This window comes from Trematomus bernacchii, unplaced genomic scaffold (genome assembly GCF_902827165.1).
Source record: "Trematomus bernacchii unplaced genomic scaffold, fTreBer1.1, whole genome shotgun sequence".
Classification (NCBI taxonomy): domain Eukaryota; kingdom Metazoa; phylum Chordata; class Actinopteri; order Perciformes; family Nototheniidae; genus Trematomus; species Trematomus bernacchii.
Genome location: NW_022987580.1, coordinates 641,635 through 661,144, shown reverse-complemented (window position 1 = coordinate 661,144; position 19,510 = coordinate 641,635). Strand labels below are relative to the sequence as shown.

Genomic DNA, 19,510 nt, shown 5'->3' with positions numbered 1-19,510 from the left:
ATTTTATCTTTTATTAAACATCTTTCTACTCTGACATCTTATCTTTCTAGATATATATATTTATATATATTTATATAGATAGATATTTTGCTCCAACTTCTTAAGTTTATACTCCGTTACAAGTAAACGTCCTGCATGAATAGTCCAACTTAAGTACATAAATATATGCAGCAAAATGTAGTTTAAGTATTAAAGGGGACCTATCATGCAAAATGCACTTTTTAATGTCCTTTATACATCAACATGTGTCCCCGGTGTGTCGGGGAACTCACGCAGCTTCAGAAAATAAAACCCTCTCTCTTTTCCTCCGTACCCAAATCTCTAAAAACGGGGGAACAACGGAGCTGATCCAGATTTGCGTCCGATATGACGTAATATCTGAAATGTGGACCCACGGCCCTATCAGAAACGTTGCTATCAGAAACAATGCCCGACTGTTTTGGACGTAATATGGTCGGTGTTTACATTAGCATCGCTAACACTCAGAGCTAACCTGTACTGGAGAGCATGTGTGTGAAGAAGCAGGAAATAAAAAGGAACTCACCTTGTGGTATAACCGGCAAGAGAGAAAGCCTTTGAGCTCCAGACTGTTTCAGAGAGAATCCTTGATAATCCATGATATGGCGTTTCATCACGGCAGCATTTAGTTTAGACAGTAGCTGCCGGGTCCCGCATGAGCTCAGACCCCTACTTTTTGATTTTATATAAAAAATTATTTTAAAGCTTTATACCCCAAATCATCACTTTTGAAACAGGAAGTGAAACAGAGGGATATGAGGCATGGCTAGAATGGGTGATCTGTTTGGTATTTTGAGCAAAACACTTCAAAGACATGTTTTTTATATATTTGTATATATCTGAGACCTATGCTATTGCCTAAAAATAGCATGATTAAAAAAAAGTACTGATTGATATGTTATTAAATATGACATCAGTAGGTCGAAGATTTCATTCCTTCTCCTTTAACCTTCTTAAAGAAATTAGTTCATCATTGAGATTAAATCATGTGACGTGTGAAAGCTTTTTTTACACTATTCATTGTGTGCAATATTTATCTCACTTGTAACTAAATCTGCCAAATACATGTAGTGAAGTAAAAGGTACAATATTTCCCTAAAATAAAGTACAAGTACCTCTAACTTTCTGCAGCTTTCCAAACATTTCAGAAGTTGCACCCCATGAAAAACTTCCCTCAGTGGACTGAGCTGACCTGTTGGGAGTGAGCCAGATACAATTCAAAGAAGAGAAACTTATCTAAATGAAATTCATGGAGCTGTCAAGTTATGGAACATTTGTCACTCAGGAGACAGAGATAAGCATCCATTGGTTATCATTTAAAAGGTATTTCATCTCACAGTACAGACACATTCATTATGTCGGGTACAGTTGTCATCTCATTCATTAAATCCAACTTTATTTCTATTTTCCATTTGGAGAAACGAGCTGCCGTTTCAGAAACGATGCAAATATAAAAATCAAAAGTGCCAGAAATGGTTTATAATATGAAAAATGAAGCCGTTATACCTGTGTGATTTTGTATGGACCCACTGTATGTGATTCTGGAAGTAACTATAAGTTCATGGATAGTTTACATACAATTCATTATTGTAGGTATGTCAGTACATTACCTGTCACTACAGCGACTTACATTTTGATTTATTGTGCATTCCTAGTTAATAAAACATAATTATGAATATTCTTTTTGTCTCAAATGTCAATATGTTATAGGCATTTTTGTAGAGCTGCTGCCATTTGTTTGAACTGTTATACTTTACATTTGGAATTGCTTATTTTTGCATATGTTTGTCACTCAGACACTTTTATCCAAAGCAACTTATATTCAATACTGTATGCAATCCCCACAGGAGCAATTTGGGGGGGAAGTGTCTTGCCCAGGGACACAAAGAGATGCTGACTAAAGTGGGAATCAAACTTGCTCTCTCTCTGATCTGAAGAGAAGCGCACTATCCCACTGAGCCACAGCCTCCCCTTGTTAGTATGTTAATAAAAACTATGTTAGCTAGCTAGCTTACAGCAGATCTGAAATAGTATCGGAAGGAATCATGTTGTTGTCATTGTTAAAATAAGCCGAAAAACATTTTAGGTAGGTTTCCAACAACAGAGACACTTGGCCATCTTTAAAATGAATAATTAATTAATTAAGTGCTCCGGTCCCAGCTGTGTGCGTCACTTTTTTGTGTCCCCTGGAAACAGTTTCTTGCAGCGTTTTGTTTTGTAAACGCTGCCCAAGTTTTGTCAAGTTCGTGAATGTTTTCTAAATGCTGCACGTGTTTTGTCAAGTTGGTGAAGATGTTTCTTTATTTGCATGTGTTTTTGGCACTTTTGTATTTTTTTATTTGCATTGTTTTTGAAGCTGCAGCGTGTCTCGGGCCGTTGTAGCGCACTTGCACCTGTCAGCCACCATATCATTACTTTATGTTGAGAGCCAAATTGTACCACGGCAATTCTAGTCAACATCTAAATATTTCCTCCCATCATGCCTCCTGTTGTGCGTACCACAATCTGGTGTCTTGCTGGGAAACTGCAAACAGAGTCCTGTGGTGTTATCAGCCAGGAAATACATAAACAGACTCATGGGAATGTGCATGGGTCGTAGAAAGTAATTCATGAGAGATGTTTGTTGGATGGATCACATCAGGAGGTCCTTATTTCAGAACATCATGAGAACTTATTTCAGAACTGTGCACACGAGTCTGTTTTAGGTTTTAAGTGGTTTGACCTTCACTGTGGTCATTACCTCCATTATGTGAAGATAATGAATACAGCTCATGTTCTCATATAAACCTGAGGGGTGCAGCAATCAGTGCTATAACCCGGAAGTGAGTCAGCATTTTAGCCCTTCCTGCTGCCTCGTCTGGAAGTCAATGGTTTTTTGAATGTGTTTTTGTTTGTTAGTTATAAGATCTGTGGTTAACAAAAGCTGAAGATATTTTCAAATGTTTTTCTACGACATCAAATACGTCAGTAAATCCCCCACTGTTGAATTTAAAAACAGTGGTTGCAAACAGGTGTCTGAATGAGACGACTAAACGTCATCACGCCCAACATTAGCCACCTTTAGCTTAGCGGAGATGACGTGAAGTCATGTGACCGTGCTGTAGTTCCTTTATAGCCCAACATTAGCCACCTTTAGCTTAGCGGTGTTGACGTGAAGTCATGTGACCGTGCTGTAGTTTCTTTATAGCCCAACATTAGCCACCTTTAGCTTAGCGGTGGTGACGTGAAGCCATGTGACCGTGCTGTAGTTTCTTTATAGCCCAACATTAGCCACCTTTAGCTTAGCTGTGTTGACGTGAAGTCATGTGACCGTGATGTAGTTCCTTTATAGCCCAACATTAGCCACCTTTAGCTTAGTGGTGTTGACGTGAAGTCATGTGACCGTGATGTAATACGTTATCCCAATGTTTAGTTGTGATGGATTCAAACCTATGATTAAATATACCTTGATTCTTCAATAATTGATGTTTTCTGTCTCAGGGATCAGAGGTCATTAATTATTTAAGTAGGGAACAGCTGTGATGGCCGAGTGGTTAAGGCGTTGGACTCGAAATCCAATGGGGTTTCCCCGCGCAGGTTCAAACCCTGCTCACAGCGTCTGAAAGTGTTTGTATATTTAGACCTTGCTTCAAATGAAAAAGGAGTGAAGATTGCAAAACATGACTAGAAGAAATGTGAAGCATTACATTTGAAAGTGAAAGAAAAATTAAATAACTATGCCTCGTTGTACAGGAAAAATAAAATGGGTTCTTGTTATGCGCCGTCCCGTTCAAATGAAATCGCCGCCAATCATATTATTTCCAAGCTCGCGCCAGGGCCGGGGGAGGGGTTACAAGACGTGCGTCTTGTGCTGCATTCACTTGCACTCGGACATTAGAGATTTTCTCTCATAATGTCACCCCATGCCACCCCGGTAGATCCGCCCCTGCTGGCAGAAGAATGTGGGAGAATGTGAACATTAAATGGAACAGTATTGAATGTGAGCATTTTGATTTTTTGTTGAGCCATAATAGGGTGTTTAACAACCTGATCATTAGTCAATTTGATGCAACTGTTGAGAGAGAGTGTGATGTTTGTAGAGACCAGGTTGAAACATGTTTGCATGAGTTTGTTGAATGTAGAGAGCTTGTTGTGTTTTTTGGAAGGATGAAAGAGTTCATTGGTAGATGTTGGAATGAATGGTATGTGAGAGAAATGTAATGAAAGGAGCTGTGGCTGTTTGGTGTGACTGAGAAGAAGGATGAATGCAATGTGAATCTATTAAACTATGTTCTGAGCTACGCCAGGCGTGCGGTCCAGATAAGGAGGAACATTGCCCATTTCGAGGGTAAAATGTCTGACGTGTGGCACATAATGAAGAGGACAACAAAAAGGCACATAAACCTTGTTCTCATACACGTGAAAAAGGACATATTTTGCGAGGACTTCGTAAATGGCAGCACATTAATTCAGCTGGATGAAGAGGGAGCTCTGTGCTTCAACTTTGAAAAATTACATAAGAGACACTATTTTTCAGTGAAAAACGGACAGTTTATGTTTTGTTTTGATTGGTTTAAATTGATTTGTTTGAGTTTGGTTTGTTTTTCTTGTTTATTGGTTTACATCATGTTATGTCTGTGTTTCATACAAATTATGAAGCGTTATTGTCATGGGCGGCGCCAGGATTTCTTTGTTGCAGTAGCTTAGCAGTTGCTATATGACAGCACGGCGTTGCTAGTTAATTTTCAAAATAAATAAACAAACAATACCAGTGGGCCAAGCACGAGCCTGTTCATATTGTCGCGTTCACCGCTATTCAAGATCATAGATCACGAGCCTTCAATGTCGAAAACGTTCTCTTTATTTTATGGTATTGACGGCCACAGCCACGCCTTACAGAGCCAATCAATAGTATAACACTTATTATGACTTTTCCCCACACTCGAACACACACCGGAAAACGCACACACACACCTGGAAGGGGCGGTCTCTCCCTAACTCCCACCAACAACATTGCCTAAATAACTTTACAAATGTACTAATCTGTGCACATCTGATAACTGAAATAACTATTAACTTGGACACGCTACAATATTATCAGAGGTGGGGACTCGAGTCACATGACTTGACTTGAATCGCATATTTTTTTACTTGAGACTTGCTTGACTAACATTGATAAAAGACTTGACTTGACTTTGACTTGGTATTCATGACTTGAGACTTGACTTAAGCTTGAGACAGATGACTTGAAAGGACTTGACTGTTTAAAATTAAATATTTGCGTTTGTTTTTGTAGTGAGATATTACGTTTAGTTTTTTCGAAAAACGTGATTGGGTGATTATAGCGCCGTGCGCGCAAACCTGGCAACCTGAACCCACTAGACGGCAGGAGTGTCAGTTAACATGGCAGCGGCTAGCGTTACTCCACAAATAGTGAAGTTTGGATTCAAGGATTATGTTGTCGATGACGCTAATAAGAAGAGAACAGCGGTATGCAGGGTCTGCAGCATAAAGATCAGTGACACGACCACCACAACATCCAACTTCATTCGTCACTACAAAAAAACCCACGGAGAAAGGTGCGTGAATGTGTTGTGTTAGCTAGAAAGCTAACGTTAAGTTTAAGCTACGTTAGACTTGGTTTCAAATCGATTAAGCAAAGAGAAGACAAAACGGTAAATGAACACTAGAACCGCCAAGGGATTCATTTTGACTAACCCTGATACTGACGGGCTGTCAGGAGAGGGAGAGGGAGAGAGAGGAAAAGAGATGCCTCGTTTATTTCCCCTGTGTTATTATAAGAAGTTACTTTTAATGATGTTGTTGTTGTTTGTAGAAGTGCAACATTCCTTGATATATTGTAAAATGAATCTGAACTTTTTAATCTGTTATGATGATAAACTGAAGCAATTTCTAAATTAACCCAATTAAGTGAGTTTTAAATTGTCCTACTTAGTTTATAAGGAAATTATGAAGAGGAACAAATTCAATGATTTGAAAATGATATCTATGTAGGTGCTGACGCTGTTGGCGGTTCTAGTGTTAACAGACATTTAAATTAAATATGTGTAATGGCAAATGCCATATATGATTTTCTTACCTGGAATTCTGCCTTTTTGAACAGACTGATTGAGTCCTAGCTATATTGTCTGCAGTTCTAGGGTTAATATGAATCTAATATGATTGTCATCGGTCTAAATTAGATTTCAAATGATTAACTGTGTATGTAATGAAGATCATAGTGTGGGTTAAATCCATTTTCATAACCACTGTCTTTTAACTGATTTAAATGCGGAAACTGGGCTTATTCATCAGAATTTTGTATGACTTGACTTGACTTGCTTGACCTGAGCAATGACTTGACTTGACTTGCTTGACTCTCACCACAGTGACTTGGGACTTGCTTGATACTTGTAGGTCAAGACTTGAGACTTGCTCATGACTTGCACATGTAGGACTTACTCCCACCTCTGAATATTATCATTAATATTTACATTAAAACATTCCTTTGACACTTATAACATTACTTTGCAAGGTAAGCACAACCAAAATAAGTTTGTAAAAGCAGAATTTGAACACTGTTTCTGTGCTCCTACAATATTTGTGTATAATACCATTACACCCTAAGCGTACACAATAGCGATCGTTCACTGTTTCAACTGGCATGCTGTGGCATTTAATCTCATCACCACACCGCAAACACACACACACACACACACACACACACACACACACAGGGTTGTCCGGCTGGACCGGCTCCGTTGGAGATCGCTGCCGTTTACGCTGACTTGTGAGAAATCTTTCCATTTTCGATCTGTGTTCACATACTGAGAATTATAACAACATTAGCCAAGTAACAGTTCGCGCTTTAACTTACAATGACCCCTGATAGATCTCGCGAGAATGTGTATTCATATATAGAGATACATTTTCATAACAAAACAATGGGGTTGCTAAGCCGTTGCTAGGCCAATTGTTGGAGTTGCTATAGCAACTCCAAGCTACCCCCTGGCGCCGCCCCTGGATATTGTATATTAAATGTGTGTCTTTGTTATATGCGTTAGATATATGTTAGGGAGGCGTGTGGCACAGGTTCAAACCCCACTGCAGTCAGCATGTCGTTGTGTCCCTGAGACACTTCACCCCAAATTGCTCCTGTGGGGATTGCCCACAGTATTGAGTATGTAAGTCGCTTTGGATAAAAGCGTCTAACAAGTGATGTAAATGTAATGTAAGTACTTTATGTAATTGTGATGAACTGTTAAATGTCTATTTTTGATAATAAAAGACTTTTAAAAAAGGGCGTTAGACTCGAAATCCAATGGGGTTTCCCTGCGCAGGTTCAAACCCTGCTCACAGCGTCTGAAAGTGTTTGCATATTTAAACCTTGCTTCAAATGAAAAAGGAGTGAAGATTGCAAAACATGAGCTCTGCTTAGCTAGAAAAGATGTGAAGCATTACATTTGAAAGTTAAGGGAAAATTAAATAACTATGCCTCATTGCACAGGAAAAAGACACACTTTAGATTGTTGACATATTTCTACAAAATAAAATGGGACTTTCCCATTTGATTTTGGAACATAAAGGTGAGTTTTGATTTGTGATTTGAACATTGTGAGTTTGGGGCAATCACGGATGTGTTTGGGGAGTGACATGACACTACCACCGCTAAGCTAAAGGTGGCTAATGTTTGGCGTGATGACGTTTAGTCGTCCCATTAAAACACTTGTTAGAAATCGCCGTTTCTTATCTACTAGTGGGGGTATTTTCCAACGTATTTTTGTGTGCTAGAATGCTTTCTAATTTCTGGGTTAAAGGACTCATTCCTGCACCACTATAGCTCTCTCCTAAACTGTTAAGAAATGAACACATTATTTTATTTCAGTTTCTCCTCAGTGTTTGTAAAGGCTCATTTGATCTCTCATCAGGCCGGCCCCCCTCCTCCATTGAGGTTTGAGGTGTGAGCTCCCTGCACCATTACAGACCTCTGTGGTGATAAGAAGGGTTTGAAGGAAGAGATTATCTTCAAATGAATTGCTCCCAAAATGATAATAGTTTCCAGAGGACTGTGATTAAATACTTTAATGATGGATTTGACCATTGCTTTCCACAGGGCACTGCAGAGCCTTCCTGGGGGAACGCTGTCATTATGGCTTCATCTGAGAAATGCCTTTTAAAAATGTGAATCACAACGCTGTGATCACACGTACGTTAAAATGTCAAGTGACTCAGAGCTTTGTGCACGGGGACATTTTAAGATCAAGAAGAAAACCATTTTATTTTCATTAAAGTGGACCTATCATGCTATATTTGAATAATATAGTGTAGGACCATACCTATATAAGGCATATTTATACTTTTTTTTTTTTCAAAATACCAAACAGATCATGCATTTTAGCCATGCCTCATTTTGCTCAATTTGACATTTGTTAGCTCTGTTTTAGCAAGGGCAGATTCTGTGAGAACAGCACCACCTACAGGCCTGGCATATGTACTACAGCGTCTCCAGCGCTTTGGAACGGCAATGGCCGTGGCTGTCTCACGGCCCAATAGCCGTAGCGCCACCGTCCTGACGTCAGGACAGTGTTCAAATCTGGATCAGTTTTTATCAGATCCGCTGCAGCCCCTTTTTTAGAGATTTGGGTATGGAGGAAAATAGAGAGGGTTGTGTTTTCTGACACTTGGTGAGTTCCCTGGAACACCGGGGACACATATTCATGTAGAAAAGACGTACAAAAGTGGAAAAGGACAGTTTAAGTAGAAATTGGGTCTTATTTTCATGTTTTATTTATAAAAGATATACTAAATGTGCTATTACATAACATTACATTGCATTTAGCTGACACTTTTATCCAAAGCGACTTACAATAAGTGCATTCGACCAACAAGATACAAACTTGAAGAAAACAGAATCATATAAGTACATCAGGTTTCATAGAGCCGAAACATTTCAAGTGCTACTCAACTCTTTAGATAAGCCAGTCCTTTGTTAGTATATAAGTGCTTTGTTAGCAATTCTTTGTTAGTGATTTTATTGCTCGAAGTGGAGTCGAAAGAGATGAGTTTTCAGTCTGAAGAAGATGTGTAAGCTATCTGCTGTCCTGATGTCAATGGGGAGCTCATTCCACCATTTAGGAGCCAGGATAGCAAACCCACGTGTTTTTGCTGATGGGAACTTGGGTCCCCCTCGCAGTGCTGGTGCAGCTATCTGAAGCAGTCACGTGGTATCGATGCGCAGCGAGGCTTCGTTTGTCATCAATGACGTTACTGGCTTAAAACGATACCTTCTCAATACAAGCTTCACCAAAAACTTCCTGGATTACTCGAACCACGCTCCGAAGCCTCGGCGCAGTCACATCACTACTCCTGTGTTTTCTACATCTTCCCGGTTTGTTTCTAGTTTGTGGTTTGCTACTTTCCTTTGTATTTAACCTTGCCTGCTCCTACAGTTTATTTAGAACCAGCTTTTATTTTAATAAAGCTTGCTTTTTGTTACTCTCTTACACCTCCCCTGTTTAATACTGCATTTGGGTCATGCCCTCCTTACCCCTTGATAAAAAATACTAATATAAATAGTGACATAAATAATAATGATTCAAAATATACAATATACTAAATACATACAGAAATAGGGAAGAAAAATAGTGCAGTAAAATAAATAGTGCAACCACGGTCCGGGTAAAACACAGGAACAGTTAAATTATGTTCATTTTAGATAGAGTACTCAGACAGCTTTTTGGGAGCATGACACTTTCCATGCAAGGTGACACAGAGAAATATAACGGTGAATAAAATCCACAACCTTCAGACTGAAGTTAACCACTTTAGATACAGGGACATGCAGACAGAAACAAATACTTCACCCTCCTCTCCGGGCTCCTGAAGAGAGAGGGTAAACACAGACGAGGAAATCTATGAAAGCCGTGAGGACACGGACACTGGGGAACAGAAGAGCAGAATATATATGGAATAGCATTATCTTCTGTTGTACATAACCTGCAAGCCCGTGTCAGGCTGACTCCCACCAGCACCTTCAGGGGTGGTAGAAAAATATCACTGGTCACCGGCTTGAGGGGTATCAAGGGGTAAGGAGGGCATGACCCACCGGCTTGAGCTTGTGATGACTACTTCCATTCAAGAGAGGATACTAAATACATGTATCCTGAGACTGAAGCTTCATTTCATTGAAATTAAATTAAATGAAGCTTCAGTCTCAGGATCCATGTATTTAGTATCCTCTCCAGAATGGAAGGAGTCATCACATACAGAGCATCAACTAGTTCCTGAACAGTGTCCTTCACATGCTGATATCCAAGAGAGGGAGTTACACAGTCACAAGATGGAGGAATAGAAAGCAGTATTCAATGTTTACTTCAGATTAGCTCCACGTCAGAAATGAGCATGCTTGTCACATGTCTCTCTCCATAGAGGCTGAATCATCATGTTAATCACATAGCTATCATATGCCTCACACAGTCCTGATGCTCTTCTAGGTAATCATACATCCTGTCATGTTCACAGCTACAGTTGGGATACCTTTGTTATCATGTGGACTCTGATATTGGAAGAGGACATTCAGTGTTTTCTCAACAGGGCGCGTCTCACGGTGTGTTGGCATCTTTTGGCACGACGCCTACATAATAGAGGGCAGATCCGACCGGGGGACTGGCAGCCACCCGGTGAAGTGGAACTGAAAGAGAGGAGGAGGGCAGGGGGTGTTTTGAAGAGTGGGCAGAGTGAGTTACTGACTCCATGACAACCTGTTGACAGGTACACCTGAACATCAGCAGGAGAGGACTCTTTAAAGTAGAGACACTACATACTGATATACACCTGAACATCAGCAGGAGAGGACTCTTTAAAGTAGAGACACTACATACTGATATACACCTGAACATCAGCAGGAGAGGACTCTTTAAAGTAGAGACACTACATACTGATATACACCTGAACATCAGCAGGAGAGGACTCTTTAAAGTAGAGACACTACATACTGATATACACCTGAACATCAGCAGGAGAGGACTCTTTAAAGTAGAGACACTACATACTGATATACACCTGAACATCAGCAGGAGAGGACTCTTTAAAGTAGAGACACTACATACTGATATACACCTGAACATCAGCAGGAGAGGACTCTTTAAAGTAGAGACACTACATACTGATATACACCTGAACATCAGCAGGAGAGGACTCTTTAAAGTAGAGACACTACATACTGATATACCACCTGAACATCAGCAGGAAAGGACTCTTTAAAGTAGAGACACTACATACTGATATACACCTGAACATCAGCAGGAGAGGACTCTTTAAAGTAGAGACACTACATACTGATATACACCTGAACATCAGCAGGAGAGGACTCTTTAAAGTAGAGACACTACATACTGATATACACCTGAACATCAGCAGGAGAGGACTCTTTAAAGTAGAGACACTACATACTGATATACACCTGAACATCAGCAGGAGAGGACTCTTTAAAGTAGAGACACTACATACTGATATACACCTGAACATCAGCAGGAGAGGACTCTTTAAAGTAGAGACACTACATACTGATATACACCTGAACATCAGCAGGAGAGGACTCTTTAAAGTAGAGACACTACATACTGATATACACCTGAACATCAGCAGGAGAGGACTCTTTAAAGTAGAGACACTACATACTGATATACACCTGAACATCAGCAGGAGAGGACTCTTTAAAGTAGAGACACTACATACTGATATACACCTGAACATCAGCAGGAGAGGACTCTTTAAAGTAGAGACACTACATACTGATATACACCTGAACATCAGCAGGAGAGGACTCTTTAAAGTAGAGACACTACATACTGATATACACCTGAACATCAGCAGGAGAGGACTCTTTAAAGTAGAGACACTACATACTGATATACACCTGAACATCAGCAGGAAAGGACTCTTTAAAGTAGAGACACTACATACTGATATACACCTGAACATCAGCAGGAGAGGACTCTTTAAAGTAGAGACACTACATACTGATATACACCTGAACATCAGCAGGAGAGGACTCTTTAAAGTAGAGACACTACATACTGATATACACCTGAACATCAGCAGGAGAGGACTCTTTAAAGTAGAGACACTACATACTGATATACACCTGAACATCAGCAGGAGAGGACTCTTTAAAGTAGAGACACTACATACTGATATACACCTGAACATCAGCAGGAGAGGACTCTTTAAAGTAGAGACACTACATACTGATATACACCTGAACATCAGCAGGAGAGGACTCTTTAAAGTAGAGACACTACATACTGATATACACCTGAACATCAGCAGGAGAGGACTCTTTAAAGTAGAGACACTACATACTGATATACACACCTGCCAAAAACAAGCTTCTCCTTCAATTTCTTCAGTGATTTCAGCAGCGCTTTTCAGAAAAGTTTAAATATATTCAAAACGACGTTCAGAGTGGTCACAAGAAAAGGTGGAGGGATGCGCCCTCTACTGTTTGAAAACAATATAAAAATGCTGCTGGCGGTCAGAAAAAGATGCCATGTTGTCTTAATAATGCAGATGCAGATAGTAATGGATCTCTGTCATTCTCTGGGTAATGAGCCTCTTCAGAGTAAACATGTTCGAACAACATCTCTGAGAGCTTGTTTGGTCGTGACGGTCGACTCTTGCAGGCACTTTAAAGTTTAAACAATATCAAGTCAACAACGCGCCTCATAAATATTGACGAGGCCTTTCTCTCAGAAGCAAACAACCCACATGGTCAAACAAGACTTCCATCCCATTTAAGCTTTATCTTATAATAACTGTAAGGGCAATTTTCTGCTTAGTAAGCACACTTACTTAAATTACTACATAGTGGCCCAGAGTTAATTCATGTACTACTGTATGTAAATGAAGTCTTTCAGCCTCAGTGCAGAGCAGCAGTTCTAGCATGTCACATTTAAGCCTTTGCTTGCTTCAGTTTTTTTGCACGACTCAACTAATCCATCTTATTTTTTGCACGTATTAATCACCTCAAACCGAATCAGGCTGCTTGAAGAAAAGCTTCCCTTCACCCCCCTGTGGATTAGCCTCTTTTTCTCTGCGTAAATCAATGATACAGTTGTCTCTTGCTGTTGAAATCACGGTTCAGACACCCTAGTATTGCTGATTTCCTCATTGATGCACCTCATGATTGCAGTTGCAGTGACACAAAAGCACTTACGATTGGCTCAAATTGTTGCAATTTCCTTTTTTCTATGAAAAGAGAAAATGATTATTGTCTGTTGTAGTGACTGCAGTTGTGGTTAATGTAGGTTGAGAGGAGATACCTGTAGGGCCTATGGTTAGAAGTCCTTGTATAGACTTATTTATGTGCAGGCTCTGAAAGGGGCAGAGAACATCGACCAAATCTGTGTTCCTCGTTGACGCTCTTCATATGATCTTGTTTCTACTGTGCACTGTTTGATAACAAGGGGATACTATATTGTACTTTAAGGGCACTTCTTCAGGAGTGCTTGGAGAAGGTGGCCAAAGCATTATAAAACAGCTTTTATACCAACTATCCTAAAATGCCAATGTTCTTCTCTGGAAGATTTCTGATAAATCAATCAACCTAAACAGGATTTTATTTTGCTCAATTTAAGTTTCATATCAGTATTTAGTGCCTCTGCCAGGGGCGTCGTAGTGTGGGGACAAGTGGGACTGACTACCCCTGGCCCAGATGGGGGGAGGGCCCTTGAAAGGCATGGAATTAAAGTTTGCTTTTGTTTGCAGTAGTATATATAGTGTCATCATAACTAAAATGAAACCAGCTCAATAAAATCGGTTGATTGACGCAGTAGATAGTATACCCCACTGTTGAATTTAAAAACGGCGGATGCTAACAAGTGTCTAAATGAGACGACTAAATGTCATCACGACCAACATTAGCCGCCTTTAGCTTAGCGGTGGTGACGTGAAGTCATGTGACCGTGCTGTAGTTCCTTTATAGCCCAACATTAACCACCTTTAGCTTAGCGGTGGTGACGTGAAATCATGTGACCGTGCTGTAGTTTCTTTATAGCACAACATTAGCCACCTTTAGCTTAGCGGTGGTGACGTGAAGTCATGTGACCGTGCTGTAGTTCCTTTATAGCCCAACATTAGCCACCTTTAGCTTAGCAGTGGTGACGTGAAGTCATGTGACCGTGATGTAATACGTTATCCCAATCTATAGTTGTGATGGATTATAACCTATGATTAAATATACCTTGATTCTTCAATAATTGATGTTTTCTGTCTCAGGGACCGGGTTTTTGTCATTATCAATTTAGATAAAAAAAATCAGCTTTGATGGCCTAGTGGTTAAGGCGTTGGACTCGAAATCCATTGGCGTTTCGCCGCGCAGGTTCAAACCCTGCTCACAGCGTTGGGAAATGATTAACATACTTGCATTTCAGGTAGCGGTTCAGATGTTAAGTTAAGATTGCGTAACATGAGCTCAGCTAGAACAAAATGTAAAGCCTTATATTTGAAGGTAAAAAAAAGAAGTAAATAACACACGTCCTGTAACAATGCATCATTGCACAGGAAAAAGACAGGCTTCGGCTGTGACATGTCTCCATGCTTTAATGATCAAAAAGCTCTTTTTTGATCATACTGTACTTACTGTGCTGCAGCACCTCTTTCCACCCTCTGTCTGAAATCACACTCAATGACCTTCATCTTTGCTACGTAACGTTAGATTCACTACCACCAGCTATTCAAGTAAAAGTTGTACATGTCTTTTTTTTCTATATTTAATGCACGATCCTCTATACTAGTGTTGGGAAAAGACCACTGTTAATTCCACTGGTAATAGAACCATCTGTAATATTTTGCTACCATGAACAATGACGTTGATAGCTAACAGTGGTGATTGTCACATCTGGTAAAGGCACAGCAGCAGTGTGTGATTTGAGACAACACCACAGTCAGAATTGCACAAGTGTTCAAAGTGCAGAACATGCCATGTACTACAGAAATAATCAACATTGAGACACAGCTACACAATGCAGACAGAAAGGGGGAGGACAAAGATGTGTAATCAAAAGGTGTAGGATTAAACCATATCAATGCTAACAGCAAATTAGTTAAAGGTAACAGGATTGTTTTGCCACACAACACCTGAGCTCACTGGAGAGAGAGACTTTTTTTTGGTGTGAAGAACTGTGACAGTGCTGACTGAAGGACACAACAGAGTGCAGAACATGCATTACCACATTTAACCAGCTTACTGTGAACATGCTCTTTCAATCTGCTCCATCACCCCTGGCAGAGAGACTGAGCTCACACACACCTATTCAGCATGTGTGAAAGCATGTGTGTGTGAGCGAGCGGGAGACAACCTGTTCAAATGCCACATTATGAGAAATAAACATACCAACCAGTATGCCAGACCACTGTTATATATTACTACAATTAGTTTATCATTTCATGCCATAAGCCCGCAGATGGAAGCTTTGCACCATTGACTCCTCAGCCAAGCACAGCCAGCAAATGTCAGACTGGAGGCCTCTGAGAACTGCTGCTAAATCCCTCCGATGACCTGATTCTGCTGCAGCGCCTCTGCTTTTCTTCTCTTATCTATGCACCAAAACCAAGAGAAATCATTATGTTGGAGCCGTTTCTCTCGCAGTGCACACTGAGGATTTATACAGTCATTTACAAATTGTCATCCTGGTTTTTATAGCACTTTATGTTTCCCATTCACCATGTGTTTCTTGTATAAATGGTTTATTGAGTGACAAAACAAAACATTTGTTCCCCACTGTAACATGGCAGTGATGGGCAGTAAAGCATTAAATGCATGTGTCGTAAAAGCCCAGATTTTTTTTTAACTGTGGGTCTAAATCTTCAGGATTGGATTATATCTTTTCACCCTCCGTCTGAAACCTGAGCCCAGTGTGCTCTGATTGGTTAGCTATAGTGATTGGTCAAATGCTTAGGGATGTCCCGCCCCTTAGCCTATCACGTACAATGTGTTGGGGAGAATGAAATGGAGCAGCCTGTCCTCCTACAAAAAACGACCATACAGGCCGATTGTTCAAGCCCTTATTACGACCCAGAGACACGTTTTAAAGTGTATGTTGTTTCTTACACGACCACTAGAGGTGCTCTAGTAGTCGTGTAAGAAACAACATGCTTGATTGCAAACGCTCCGGAGGGACGTTTATTCACAAATAACCCTCTCTGGAAAATCCTAAATTGTGGAATAGTTTGGCCATTAAAATGCTTTCTGATTCGATTTCTAGCGAGAAGTGTATATTGTAGTCTTAGAATCCACGTCCAGTAGGATCTATAGTTTGATAGATATTACGAAGATGATTTGAGGTCTCGCCAGGATAACGTGTATATGGTAGCCTGTCCTCCGACCAGAGATGGGGTCGTTACTAAAAAAAAGTAATATATTACATATTACATATTACTTTAAAAAAAAGTAATATATTACACTACTTTGTTACTCTCTACATAAAGTAACTCGTTACTTTACTCGTTACTTTACTCGCAGGGCCGGCCCGCCCCTCCCTACAGGCAGATCACGCAGACTGCTAAAGTTTCAAATGTTCTCTTTAGTTCAGTTTCCATTGTCGCATAAGACTGATCCAGATAGCTCTGACCATGGCTGTCCTCTGTCTCCTGCTATCTGTATTTTGCGCAGTATATCTCTGAACGATGCGATGGTGATTCCACTGTGCAAATGGGCAACATTACCTCTACTATGAAGGATGCTACAAGCCTGTCCATCTCTGCTTTGGTTACCGGTCCTCCAAATTCTAATTTGTGCTGCTTCAGAGTCGGCGGCGGCGCACTCACAACATCCTCACTCTGGGTTCGGGGGTCCTTAGCTATTAGCTTCACCTTAGCATGTGTTCTTTGCAGGTGTTTGTTGAGGTTTGACGTGGTGTTTGCAGCAGTGGATAACAGCTTCTGGCCTGGACACAGTTTGCACCTCACCGTCACATTCCTGTCTATTCTTCGGACGAACTCAAAATAATGGGCATACCTCCACCCCTCGGAAGTTATCGCTGACTCAGCCATGTTTATGCAGCACTGCACGTGGAGATGTGGACGCGCAAGTCGCGCAGATTACGTACATATAAACCTGCGGCGGAAACCCCTCTTGTCTGTCAGTGTGATTATGACTGATTTTATAAAAGTAACGAAGTAACGCGTGTCGGGGCAATGTTAGTAACTGTAGTGTGATTACTGAATTATAAAAGTAACGCGTTACACTACTCCGTTACCGACAAAAGTAATATTATTACAGTAACGCGTTACTTTGTAACGCGTTACACCCAACTCTGCCTCCGACACATTTGGTCATAATAAGGGATTGAACAATCGGCCCATTTGGTCGTATGATTTAGAGAACTTGTTGAAATGGAGGTTGATTCTTACACTAAAAGCATTTCTACTGTTCACGCCAAGAAAAAACACTGCTCTTGTGTGTCACTTTGGATGAGTTATTGATATTCATAAGGCTAACAGCTATTGAGAGAAGGTGACTTCTGTGTAATGAAAATGGCAAGAACTTCCAGGAAAGAAAGGTGTACCTTTGGTTGGATTTTTCTAAATAAGAGTCCAAAAGTCTTTATTCAAAGGAACAGGGAAAAACTGTATTCGTCTGCAATGTAGATTATAACCAGAACTGGAATACAAACAAACTGTGCAATGTGATTTCTAAAATCATTCACTTATTTAAATTGTACAGCTGCACATTGGGGCAGAGGTTTAATGTTACCAGCTTATCAGTATCATTCAATTAATACAAACATTTACCATGAGGTTGTAATGGTTTCCTGGTGTAAAGACCAATAAGCCAGGGCCATTCCTCAGATGCTTAAGGTGCTGCAAACTGACCAGAAGCTCGATTTTGGAATATTATTTTTGTCCTTTTATGAAAGTTTTGATGCAGTTAATTTGATGAAATGCTAATTTGCTTAGGTTTACATGTATCGTGTATTTTGATCTCACTGAATTGCATCTCCAGTAGACCTAAGTATTATATGTGTTGGATGGCACAGCACTGTTTCCAAATCCAAACTGACATTTTATTGTTCAAAACTTTACAAGAGTTGCAGGGAGTTTTCTTGGCACCCTGCTGGGTTGTCAGACCCTGCTGCCAGAAACTATGGTGTTAGTTTTCTTTTGTGACCTGGCTTTGAACCACATGTCAAAAAAATACTGTTTCTTACAACTCAGCGTTATTGTGAAAAAATAAACCCTTTATTTCTTTGGATATTTCTTTTCCTCCAAATCAGCTTGCAGAACAGTCTCCTTGCCAGCCTTAGCCAAAGGTCACTTTTTTGCTTTTTCTTTCTCTCAACCACCTTGGCGTGACTCCATTGGCTTCCTGTAAAGCAAATACAACACTCTGATAATGTATTACATTTAAAGAACATTTTAGACTTGGCTCCTTCATGGACAATGGCAGATGTCCAGCAGTACAGCACTTTAAAATGTATTTTCTTGCTGTTCAGAATTGGTCAAAATTGGAAAAGATTAGTCCACCAATAGTTAAAATATGGCCACTTACCGGTTTAAATTGCCATTTTGAGTTATGTAAAGGTCAGAAAAGTATTCAGCGTCGTCAATAAACCCCAAAAAACTTCAATAATGCAAAAATTAGCCAAGCAGTCGCTAGATATATTGTCCATATAGTGCTCATAATGCTATTAAATAATCAACTATATATTAACTACACAAAAAGCCAAACATGAAATTTAGCATAAACAGGTTTTCAGAATCAAATTTAGATTCTTGGTCTCATTAAATTAAAGTTTAAATGATTTCTTCCCGCTCCCATCTTTGATGTTAGCAGACATTGTGCAAATAAAATATGTACAATGAGCAGCTGGTTTTTGCCTCATTTGGGTTGTTTTTTTTAATTGATAAACTGTTCAAGGAGACTTTGGTATCACACAGCCTCTGCAGGATGGCCTATTTTCAGAGGAAGTGCATCAATTAGGCTGTGTATTCGAGCATTTCTTCAAGACCATAGGATGAGAGGGACTTCATCAAGGCCCAGTTTTGTACCCAAGACTGAAAATATTTATGAAAAAAAAGTTGCTTCATAAAGAAAACTCGGTACCACTTTACAATAAGATTACCCTTATTAATTAGGTTGTAAACACTTTATTAATCCTTAAGAACCATTTATAAACCAGTTCTAACATAGTTTTCATACATCAACACAGGTTCACTATTTGGCAAGATGACTAAGCCTTATGTTGGCTACTTAGCGATAATCAATTTAGTGAACAACAGATACCAAGGATGCTGGTTGATGAAGGAGACAAATGGCGCATTTCCACTACACGGCCTCGCTCGGCCTCGCTCGGTATGGCTAGGCCTCGTTAGGACTGGCTCACTTTATGGCGCATTTCCATTACAGTTTAGGAACTGGGGTAGTATCTATAGTAACGCAGTGTAGGCGGAGCCGTGACGTGATCTTCAATGAGAACCCCAGAAAAACAACACAGCCGTTAGCTGTTAGCAC

General features: G+C 40.1%; 2 non-coding genes across 2 annotated transcripts; both read left to right on the top strand.

Annotated features, from left to right (window-relative positions):
- The first annotated feature begins 3,533 nt into the window (after positions 1 to 3,533).
- Positions 3,534 to 3,615, top strand: trnas-cga. The gene has a single exon. It is a non-coding gene; the product is annotated as a tRNA-Ser (tRNA).
- Positions 3,616 to 14,316: 10,701 nt separating this feature from the next.
- On the top strand, positions 14,317 to 14,398 carry trnas-cga. Its single transcript has one exon. It is a non-coding gene; the product is annotated as a tRNA-Ser (tRNA).
- Positions 14,399 to 19,510: the final 5,112 nt, after the last annotated feature.